Below are 11,960 nucleotides of genomic sequence, written 5' to 3' on the forward strand. Positions count from 1 at the left end.
TGGCACTCACAATATGGAAACAGCATCGATTCCGTGGAGGTCGTAAATCACTTCAAATGCTATGGATGTAAACTATCTTAAAGCATGAAGCTATATAAAAAAATCAAATGGCACAAAGCCCCATCAAATCTCAACAAAGTAATGAACTACGCCGGTTTGATTCCGTTAAGGATACGTAGGCAGTCTAATATCAAGTTTTAGACGCAACCGTGAAACCGAAACGAATCTCTGGTTTATATAAACTAAATTCACTCATGCTATCAAATACCAAAATGGCACGAAGCCGAAAAAAAGTTTTCAAATGGCACAAAGCCGTATCAAAGTCTCAAATGGCATGAAGCCATATCAAATTTTCAAATGCTTCTCACCCGCATGAGCTGAAACTGCATAAGGCACTATGCTCCTCGCCCGCATGAGCTAAAACTGCACAAGGCATCAAATCCAAATAAGTACCAAATCCATAAACTACGAGTGACTTGATCCCTCAAAAAGGTACATAGGCAATCTAGGATTCGACCTAGATGCAGTTACAAAATCAAACAAGCACCAAAATCCTCAAGTTACATTTTATTCAAAATGGAATCAAAGGGTATTTCTTTCCCAAAAGGAAGGTTGTAATTAATAGGCATGTAGCCTAGAATGGATCGAACTCAAATTAATAAAACCCTCTTCGAAAAATTGAACGAGAGTGAAATTGTGTCGAGTGAATTATTTGTTTACATATTATATACAATTTTTGCTCAACAGATGGACATCAAAAGAAAATACTCTTAAATAAAGCAACAAACCAACAGACATGGCTACAGGAAAAGTAGCCAATTATTCAAAAGTAGAATAATTCTTTACTTATCTTAATATCAGACAGCATTTCATGTTTTTAACAAATATTCTTATCTTCTATCTTTCATTAGAAAAGCATTTCATGCTTTTTTGCTTTGTGGAATGGATAGGAGAATCCCATAACAGTCATCTTCATTATCATCTGCCAAGTCTTCAACCATATGTTGCTGAGAAGACGTGGATGTTGATATCATTTCTTCACCCATGTCATCGAGGTCAAGAAGTTGTAAGGCTTTCTTTTTCAGGTCTGCTTTTGAAGAGGATGAGCTAGATTCCTCAATTAAAGACTTAATTTTTTCAGCCTTAATTTAAGTGAGAATTGGAAGCCATGAGAGAATATCCATCTTCACAAGTTCTTTCATTTTGATTCTTCTAGCTTGAAAAGAATGAGGCTTCAAGTATCCAAGTTAAACTTGTCTCATCAACGCACATAAATCCGTTTTTCTAGTTTAGGAATATAACTCCAAGCGTCATCATCATTTTCATCAAATAACATAGGACCATTTCAGGATTCAAGAGAGTTCATAAATCATCATGAACCATAAAATAGTTTCCTTTTTTTTTACAGGATAACTTGCCTGAACTTTTCTAAAAGTGATTCATGGATTGGTTGATGAAGATATTCTGCATTCGGTCCACGGATAAGAAACTAGGTCTTAAACCAATTTGGCAGCTCATTCAGAGTATGAAGGCGAAAGTGAATAAATTACGTCTGGGAGTATCAGACATCTTGAAAATATAAGAAAATGTCCCATGCATTTTGATAATCCCAAAAGTTATTCCTCGATGCCTAATTTCAGGCCTAGAGAGAAGACACATAGAGTCGGGGCTATTACCTATTCTTCAAGAGTGATCACTTCAGGATTAGGATTTTGAAAAGAGTTATCATATTATTAGTTTCACTTCTATATCATTGCAGTACGTCTACTGATTCCGTTTCAATCAGTATTCTTGCAGACCACGTCTAACCTTAGCCAACCCATAAGCCTTTAAGGTTATTGAAACAGATGCTTCTGATGATGGGTAAGGTGGAGTCATGAAGCAAAGAACTCAAGAGGGTAAAGAATAGTTGATTCGTTTTACATCAAGTTTCTAGAAACTAGCCTACAAAAATTATTGTGTTGTTAAGAAAGAACTTTTATCTATAGCTCATGTAGTCACTTAAATTAGAAAGTGATCTTCTTAATAAAAGATTCCTGATTAGGGTGGATTGCAAGGCCGTCAAAGATATTTTACTTAAAGATGTTAAAAACCTGGCCTTTATCTTTGCTAGATGTCATTTTATCTGCTTTTGCTTTTGATATTGAATATATTAAGGGTGAAATCAATTCTTTGCTTGATTTCTTTACTCGTGAATTTTGGTAGGGTCAACTTCAGACAAAAGGATCAAGAACTCGTTCCTTATAAGGGAAGCTCTGCTTCTCTCTTAAAGAATAGTTCTTCCTCCGAGGCAAATCTAAACCTTCTTTCTACTGCTATCTCTTATAATAAAGGTAGGGAGAAGGCTATTCCAAATAATCTGTTTCAATGGATAAATGTTATTCCTCTGATGAATATAAAGGACTCTAATTGCTTGAAAACTCCTAGAAGAGTGGCTGAAAAATATCATAAAGATCATGTGCGACCCCACTTAAAGCCAAGATATTGGTATAAAAGAATATTGATTGAAACAGAATCAGTAGATGTATTGTGTTGCTATATAAGTGAAACCAATAATATGATAACGTTTTCTAAAATCCTGATCCTGAAAATAATCACTTAGAGAAGAATGGGGAAATACAGCCAACTCTATGCGTCTTCTCTTCAGTCCTGAAATTAGCCCTTGGGGGTATAACTCTTGGGATTATCAAAAGGCATGGGAAATGGTCTTAGGTTTTCAAAGTATCTAATACTACCACACATGGTTTATTCAATTTTTCCTTTGTACTCTGAAAGAGAACCTGGTTTTCTTATTTTGGGACCAATGTAGAATATTTTCCTCAATTTATCCACGAATCATTTTTAAAACGTTCAGGGCAAGCCAATTTTGATTATCTCAAAACAAGGAAAATATTTTTATAGTTCATAATGATCTATGAACTCCTTTGGATCCTGAAATGGTTTCTATAATTTTGATGAAGATGATAAGGACACTTGGAATTATATTCCTCAACTAGAAAGACAGATTTATATGCGCTTGTGGGACAAGTTTAACTTAGACAGGTCAGAAGAATCACGAATGAAAGAACTCGTGAAGATTGATCTTCTCTCCTAGCTTCCAATTCTCTCTTAAAGGCTGAAAAACTTAAGTCTTTAGTTGAGCAATCTAGCTCATCCTCTTCAAAAGCAGACATAAAAAGGAAGGTCTTAAAACTTCTTGACTTTGATGACATGGACAAAGAAATGACATCAGTTGGCACATCCCAGTCCGGGCTCTCCATAGCACGATATTGTCTGCTTTGGGCCCCTGCCATGCCCTTACGGTTTTATTTTTGGAAACTCACACGAGAACTTCCTAGTGGGTCACCCATCATGGGATTGCTCTCGCCCAAACTCGCTTAACTTCGGAGTTCCAATGAGACCCGAAGCTATTGAGCTCACAAAAGGTCTCGTGCTAGGTAGAGATGAGAATATATATATAAGGCTTACAGGATCCTCACCCCTGGGCGATGTGGGATCTTACAATCCACTCTCCTTAGGGGCCCGACGTCCTCGTTGGCACACTTCTGACCAGGAATTGACTATGATACCAAATTGTCACATCCCGGCCTAGGATGTGGTGGGGGGCCAGGCTGGGATGTGAAATCAGTGTGCATGTCTTCTTAAGAAAAAATGGATGAAGACTTGGCAGATGATAATGGTGATGACTGTTTTGGAATTCTCCTGTCCATTCTACAAAGCAAAAAAGCATGTAATGCTTTTCCAATGAAAAGAAAAAAAAATAAGAATATTTGTTAAAAGCATGAAATGTTGTCTGATATCAAGAAAAGTAAAGAATTATTCAGCTTTTGAACAATTGACTAATTTTCCTATAGCCATGTGTGTTGAGTTGATGTTATATTTAAGAGTCTTTTCTTTTGTTGTTCACTCATATGAAGCTGAGTCAGATCTGCTGCATAAAGTGAAGATACCGCCCATTGTGCAAGTCTGCTTTATGGTGACTCTCTACTTTACCAACACCTGGTAGTTTCCTACTTTGTCGTCTTATTTTTTAGTTTTGCTATAAAATGAGCCTAGCTACTCAGTTCTAAACAAGCTTTTCTTTTGATTATAAAGAACTTGGATCCTCTCTTGAGCCCAAGGAGAGGATCCTCCTGACCAAAGGTCTTGGGCCATTGAATGAAAATTCAACGACTACAAATAAGAGGGTCTCTTTAAAGTTATAATAATTATAACCATTGGATTTTTATCAAACGGTCCACGTCCTTTGGTCAGGAGGATCCTCTCTTTGGGCTCAGGAGAGGATCCAAGTCCGATTATAAAAACTCTAGTCTAGAGTTTAACAGTGCAAATCAATTAAAGTGTGAGTGTGCTTTTGCCCTTTTGCAACAACCACTTTGTTTGGAGATATTATTAAGGGTAAATATCAGTTTACTACCCTCAAGTTTCGTGGTTTTCAACATTTGGTACATGAAGTTTTTTTCGTCATAGAGTCATACCTAAAGTGTTAATTTTGGGACACTCTCATACATCTGTTAGTAAAACTGTTAACTCTTCCATTAACTGATGACGTGGCACCCATGTGGACAATGATTGAGTGCCACGTGTCATTAATTTGTTTTTAAATTAATTAAATATTAAATTTAAAAAAAAAACATAACGCCTTTTTCTTCCCTACCCTCCACCACTACACCCCATCCACTCATTGGAAAAGCTTTAATCTGCGTGCAGAGATGGTCGTTGTCCATGGAGATCCTCAACACCTATGGCTGAGACCTAGAGCTCGCGATTTCTTCCTTCACTATAAAAAGCATTTCAAAACTCAAAAACTTTTTCCCTTATTTATTCTTTGCCAAAAATGGAGCCTTCAACTCTCAAACTAGTTATGGTTCAAGGTCCACGGAATGGCGAAACCCTAGAATTCGTACCCGGATCCAAGGTCGAAATCTACCGCGTTGTTTGAGGTAACAACCTCCCGATCAAATACTCCGACATTTCCTCCAAACACCTATCCATCGAATCTGAATCAGGCAAATGGGTTATCCGAGACCTCGACTCCTCAAACCGCACAGTTTTGAATGGGTTGGATATCCCCCCAAATACGCTCGTGGATCTCACCGACGGCGACGAAATCAAAATCGATGAGTACACTTTCATTGAGGTGAGGATCGCCGACTATGAAGAGAGCTAGTTGAGACGGAACCCTAGGCGTGCGGCGACCGCAACGGAAGTTACTGCGGTGCCGATTTCAGAGAGTCGGGGAAGAAGAGGTAGGGTTGCGAAGGAAAGCAAAGAGATAGCAGAGGAGCGAATGTTGAGGAAATTGAGGTCGCAGGGAAACGAGGAAGGGTCCGACCGCTCAGAGCTAGGGTTTTGAAGACTGAAGTTGAGGAGGAGAAGCCTGTGGAGGAAAATTTGGCACGGTAAGTGAGTACGAGGCAAACTCAGAGCTCCAGGATCGAGGAATTGGGGAAGATCCCAAGTATCGCCTAAACCTCCATAGTCTCCGATGCCAGCGATGGGGACTGCCTTCGCCCCATTTCTCAACCGTCGTACCAATCTGGACAGTCGTCAAACCCCATCGCGGCACCTGGGTTTTTAGGGGAAAAGAATGGGCTGGGTTTTTGGGGAAGGAGAAAAGGCTTGGTGGTAGGGTGGGTATCAGGGAAGGGGAAGGGTGTCGGTGGGTGAGGAGTGGAGAGGATGGAGGGGTGGAGCCGTGGAGGGAGTGGAGGGGATGGCGGGGTGTCGGGGTGTCGGGTGGGGAAGACAAAGGCATTCTGGGATTTTTTTTTAAATTAATTAATTATTTTAATATTTAAAAAAAAATTAATGACACGTGGTGCTTAGTCATTGTCCACATGGGCGCCACATCATCAGTTAATGGAAGAGTTAACAGTTTGACTAACGGATGTATGAGATTGTCCCAAAATTAACACTTTAGGTATGACTCTGGGACAAAAAAAAACTTCATGTACCAAATGTTGAAAACCACGAAACTTGAGGGTAGTAAACTGATATTTACCCTATTATTAATATAGGTTTGCTTTATTCTTCTTATATCTCTTTTAATTTAGGTATTTAGTATCCCGTTACTTTATATTTATTTGCTTCAATTGTTATTCTTAATTTTATTATGTTTATACATATATTGTCTTCTGATTTATAAATTTAAACAGGATTAGATGTGTAACATCATACATTGACCAACGGAGAGGGGGTGATGTGTCTTATATGTACATGCCTACCTCCATTTAGCACGAGGCCTTTTGGGAACTCACTGACTTCAAATTCCATCAGAACTCTGAAGTTAAGCGAGTTCGAACGAGAGCAATCCTATGATGGGTGCAAGAACTTCTCATTAAAGTGAGGGAAGTCGTCAGTGAGATGTACCATCGTTTAGCCGAGCTTAGGCGTTTGTTAGGTGTAGGCAGTGTGTTGTCGATATATCAACTAGGGAACAGAGAAGTAGTGAAACTCTCTTCTAATGGCAAGCTTAATTAGATCTTTGAGTAAAGGGTATGTAGGTAAAAACCATGTTCATTTGTCCAAGTAACAGGGTTTTCTTCAACCTCTAAAAGAGATGTTTGTTGTCTTTGGCAAGATCCTTATAAAATTCGCCAACATAGTTAAGACTTCCCGAGAATCTTTATAGTTGTTTTTTATCCGAAATTTCATTCGGAAATTTATCAGCAAAAGCAACGGCAATCAAGGGGTAGAATTAAAGTTTTCTGGATATTATGACAAAAATCGAACTTTTTTTTAAAAGAGTTTCATCTTTCAAGCTGAGAGTCTGAGACCACTAAACATGCAGTTTTAACCATTTTCAAGAAAATACTGAATGTTTAAATGTTGTTCTAAGGATCAATGTCATCAATGGTAAAAGTGGTTTAAGAGTTGAATATATCATTTGTTGATGCACAAAATCAGCGAAGACTTTGGTACAACAGAAAGTGTCAGGTTTTATGACCTTCGCTTGGTTGCTTCGGTCACTAGTGAGGATAAGTACGTAAATGAATAGAGACAGAGAAGCAAACACAGGATGTACGTGGTTCACCCAGATTGGCTACGTCCACGGAGTAGAGGAGTTCTTATTAGTAGTGAAGGGCTTACACAAGTACAAAGGATCAAGCTCTCAATTTAGTGAGTTCTTGTGAATGATTTAACACAAATGGCATTAGGCAATATTGTGGGGGAATGACCCCTATTTATAGAAAAACTTGTAGCTTTGTCACATTGACATGTGTCATGTTATGATTGGTTCTTGATGTTGACACGTGCTGCGCTCTGATTGGCTTCTAATCTTGACACGTGTCGAGTAGTGATTGGCCTCCTGGTCGGAGGGGAACTCTTCTGGGTCCTTGACAGTATAGCGTTGGCCGGTGCTCGGTAGTTTCGGGATTGGTCAAGTATGGTACAAACAGTGCTCCCCTAAGTTCCCGAGTGAGGGAAACTCCTTGGTTGGGGACTTGCAAGATCCAATCCCTTGAGTAATCACGAAACTTCTAAGTACCGAAGTGTGGTCTGATCTTCATCTGCCCTTCTCTGGAAGTACCTTTCCTCCATCCGGGAATGGTGTATTTAGTTGATGTTGACGCACAAGGTAAAGTATCAATTTCACTTGAAGCTTAGTTGTAGTTTCGGGCTTAGTCAAGTGTGATACAAACCCTATAGTATGAGTCCCCCAAGTCGCCGAGCTAGGAGATCTGCCGAAAGAGGTGACAGACAAGGTAAGCAGTCAAACTTCCAAGTAAGCAACCCAGGATCAGAGGTTTGACTTCGGCTTCCGGTTGATTGTTCTCATTCTCCTTGTCTCTCATTCAACTGCCAGGATAAGGAGAAGCAAATGGATAAGAGATGATATGAGATACTTTTGCTTTTGAAGAAGTAACTTTCCACATGCTTATTCTTGAACTGTGCTGGAGGGTTTTCTGGTGCCCTTCAGAGTATAAGGCCGACTCAAAAATTTGAGGGTCAAAACAAGTCCATCAAATCTAGAGTACGTTCGACCTTGATGATATGGGATACTTTTGCTGTTGACGGAATAATGAATGTGGTATGGAAAGGTGTCGTGCTGTAGTGATCTGTTTCAGCTCACCGTTGAACCTTCTGCTTCAATCTTTTGCATGGCAGAAGTGGTGTGCAACCTTTGCATTTAAATGGTCCTTCAGAACATTCCTTCATAGTGACTCATCCACGCTTGGCAGCTTCAGTGTAAAGAGCCAATATCTGATCAACTGTCATGAGGTATTTGCCGGTGGAATTCGTGACCTTGACAGCAGTTGAGGATGAGTACTCGAGAGCAATGCTAAGTAAGCAACCAGGCAAAGGCTCCAGGCAGTCAGTTCCAAATTGGAGGTTTGATTTCAGGTTCCGACTGACTGCTCTCTTTCTCCTTATCCTGCAGGTGTGGACAAGGACAAAGACAAAGACAGGGAGAAAGCATGATATGGGATACTCTTGCTTTCGACCCTGATGATATGAGATACTCTTGTTCTTGGTGTGGCTTATTTGCTGAGGTATTATCGGGGGAAATAAAGCTGAGTATTTCGAGAGGTTATGTTGAGGGTGCCTTTTCGAATGCGAGAAAGGGTTGAGCATTTTTGCAGGTTTGCCTGTCCGTTGAGGAGGGAGGTCAATGTATATAGGGATTTCCCAATAACAAGTAGTAATGCTATTCCTTTACCCTTCTTGGTCACAGCAATGTAGTGGGAGCTGCCAGCTTCACGTGTTTTAATTTTGTCAGAGCACTTTGAAAAAGTGGTATGTGGTATCTGGAAAGCTGATATTACGTGTAGAGATTACAGACAAGCTTTATCTAAGGAAATCTGGCTCTCGAAGTTCTGAGAGTTGTGCCTCTTCGGTTTTCGAACAAGTAATCCCGTCGAGGATCTGACTCTCGAGATTCGGAAAGCGGTGCTACTCCGGTTTTTGAGAAAGTAATTATGTTGGGAGTCTTTTCTCGAATGTGAGTAAAGGTTGGACGTTCTTGCCAACCTGTCTTGCCGCAAAACACGGAGGTCGACACACATAGGGACTTTCCAGTTGTCAAGCAGTGGTGCTGTTCCTTTACCCTTATGGGTAATAGTAGGGTAGCTGGAACTTCGAAATTCTCGTGCCTAAACTTTGTCAGAGATCTTTGACAAAGTTATATGTGGTACCCGAGGAGTTGATGGTGCATATGGAGAGCGGTGATTGAACAGTAAGATTCACGTGCTTTCTACTTCACCAGAAATCTTCGACACAGTGCCCGTAATTTCCGCAAAGCTGATTGTGCATGTGACAGGTGCTGACGAGGCTGAAAAAGCAGGTGCTTCTTCGATTTCTGAGATCGGCCCTCGTGGTCTCTGAGCAGCCCAGCTTTTGAGAAAGCAAATGCCTCTTCGATTTCTGAGATCGGCCCTCGTGGTCTCTGAGCAGCCCAGCTTTTGAGAAAGCAAACGCCTCTTCGATTTCTGAAGCTCCGTCGAGTGCAGATTTTTATAGAGGCTGGCATTAAGTTCCACAGCACACTTGAATCTCTACCAGTAGAAGCTCATTTCTTGCACTTCTAAGATCTTGATTTGTCTGACCTCTTCCTTCTTCAACACATTTGAAAATGTCTGGACCCTCCGACCGTCGTTTTGACTTGAACCTTGGAGAAGAGACAGCCACGCCTTCTCCAGACAACATATGGCGCCCATCCTTCATATCCCCTACTGGTCCTCTTACCGTTGGGGATTCTGTGATGAAGAATGATATGACCGCTGCAGTGGTGGCCAGGAACCTTCTCACTCCCAAAGATAACAGACTACTTTCCAAACGGTCTGATGAGTTGGCTGTTAAGGACTCTCTGGCTCTTAGTGTTCAGTGTGCAGGTTCTGTGTCTAATATGGCCCAACGCCTATTTGCTAGAACCCGCCAAGTTGAATCATTGGCTGCTGAAGTGATGAGTCTCAAACAGGAGATTAGAGGGCTCAAGCATGAGAATAAGCAGTTGCACCGGCTCGCCCATGACTATGCTACAAACATGAAGAGGAAGCTTGACCAGATGAAGGAATCTGATGGTAAGGTTTTACTTGATCATCAGCGGTTTGTGGGTTTGTTCCAAAGGCATTTATTGCCTTCGTCCTCTGGGGCTGTACCTGGTAATGAAGCTTCAAATGATGAACCTCCAATGCCTCCTCCTTCTGGGGTTTTGTCAAGTACTGAGGCTCCGGATAACCACCCTCCGGTGCTTTCTCTTTCTGGGGCTCTACCGACTGCTGAGACTTCCCCTAAGCAACCTTTGTGAAGGCTCCCTTTTGTTTGTTTATTTTGACTTATGTATATGTACATATTTGTGGCTTATCGAAAATATTAATAAATAAGATTTGCTTCATTTCAACATATTGTGTTAAATACACCAAAGCCTTCTTCATAAAGTTCTTTGAATTTTTGCTTTTGTTGAAACCTGTATTGTTGAAGCTTTGTGAGTGAAGCATGTAGTTTGAGGTAGTGTTCCCTTAATTTCCTGAGTGAGGAAAACTTCTCGGTTGGAGACTTGAAAAATCCAAGTCACTGAGTAGTCACGAACTTTTGAGTACCAAGGCGTAGTAGCATATGGTGGGAGTCCCCCAAGTCTCTAGTCGAGGGAGTTGACGAATGAGGTGTCTTGCTAATAGTCCATGTCGTAAGTACCAAAACTTCATTCTTTTGTTTTCTAAGTGGTAGCCCCGGACTGTTTCTTCATATATTTTGTTTATGAAGGTTGCTAGGCCCGAATAAGTGGAATTGCAGAAGGTGTAACGGTTGGTAGCTGTTTTATGGAAAGCCATCTGACTACGATAGTCTTGCACATGATGACTATAGGGAGATACACACACATACTGCTATGATAGAGGGTGTAACCGTTGGTGCATTACAATCATAATGGAAGCATCACAATGATGAAAGCATCATAATGATGAAAACACCATAATGATGAAACATCATAATGATGTTTCTTTGGTGGAATTGTTTTTCATTTCCCCTAACACCCTGAATTGGTTTTCAATATAAGACCATCATCTGTAGCTCGAATCACAAAGTTGTCTTCATGAAAGTTGTTCTTTAATTCCTTAATGACAACATATCCAAATTTGAGAGCCATCAGATCAGTACAACTCTAGAAATTCAGGTACGACGAGTAATTGTTCATCATTTGTCTGTCAACACGTCAGATCTGTTGTGAGCATCAACAACTCCATTTTCTCTTACTCAGATCAGCATGCTTTCTTCATTGAAGTTGTTCCTCAGCTTGTGAACTACAACATATCCAAATTTGAGGTCCCTCGGAGCAGTATAACTCCAGAAATCCAGGTATGATGAATGACTGGTTATTATTTTTCTGTCAACCCGTCAGATTTGTTGTGAGCTTTGAAAATCCATTTTCTCTTGCTCAGATCAGCATGCTTTCTTCATTGAAGTTGTTCCTCAGCTTGTGAACTACAACATATCCAAATTTGAGGTCCCTCGGAGCAGTATAACTCCAGAAATCCAGGTATGATGAATGACTGGTTATTATTTTTCTGTCAACCCGTCAGATTTGTTGTGAGCTTTGAAACTCCATTTTCTCTTGCTCAGATCAGCATGCTTTCTTCATTGAAGTTGTTCCTCAGCTTGTGAACTACAACATATCCAAATTTAAGGTCCCTCGGAGCAGTATAACTCCAGAAATCCAGGTATGATGAGTGACTGGTTATTATTTTTCTGTCAACCCGTCAGATTTGTTGTGAGCTTTGAAACTCCATTTTCTCTTGCTCAGATCAGCATGCTTTCTTCATTGAAGTTGTTCCTCATCGTCTCTTTCATAACATATCAAAAATGCAGAATGAACTAATGGTTAAATATTTCCAGATCTTCGAAACATCACAGCAGCTTCGAAATCTGCGAGAATCCGACTGTCATGCTTGGAGCTTCAACACTTTAATTTCCGTGGCTCAAACAGAAATGGTTCCTTCTTGAAAGTTGTTCATATGCTC

At 40.4% G+C, this 11,960-nt stretch overlaps 1 long non-coding RNA gene across 1 annotated transcript; it reads left to right on the top strand.

The window, feature by feature from the left end:
• The first annotated feature begins 11,197 nt into the window (after positions 1-11,197).
• Positions 11,198-11,960, top strand: LOC139187944 (uncharacterized). Its single transcript, XR_011570985.1, has 3 exons — positions 11,198-11,298; positions 11,382-11,660; positions 11,836-11,960. It is a non-coding gene; the product is annotated as an uncharacterized lncRNA (long non-coding RNA).

This window comes from Malus domestica, chromosome 09 (genome assembly GCF_042453785.1).
Source record: "Malus domestica chromosome 09, GDT2T_hap1".
Taxonomy (NCBI): domain Eukaryota; kingdom Viridiplantae; phylum Streptophyta; class Magnoliopsida; order Rosales; family Rosaceae; genus Malus; species Malus domestica.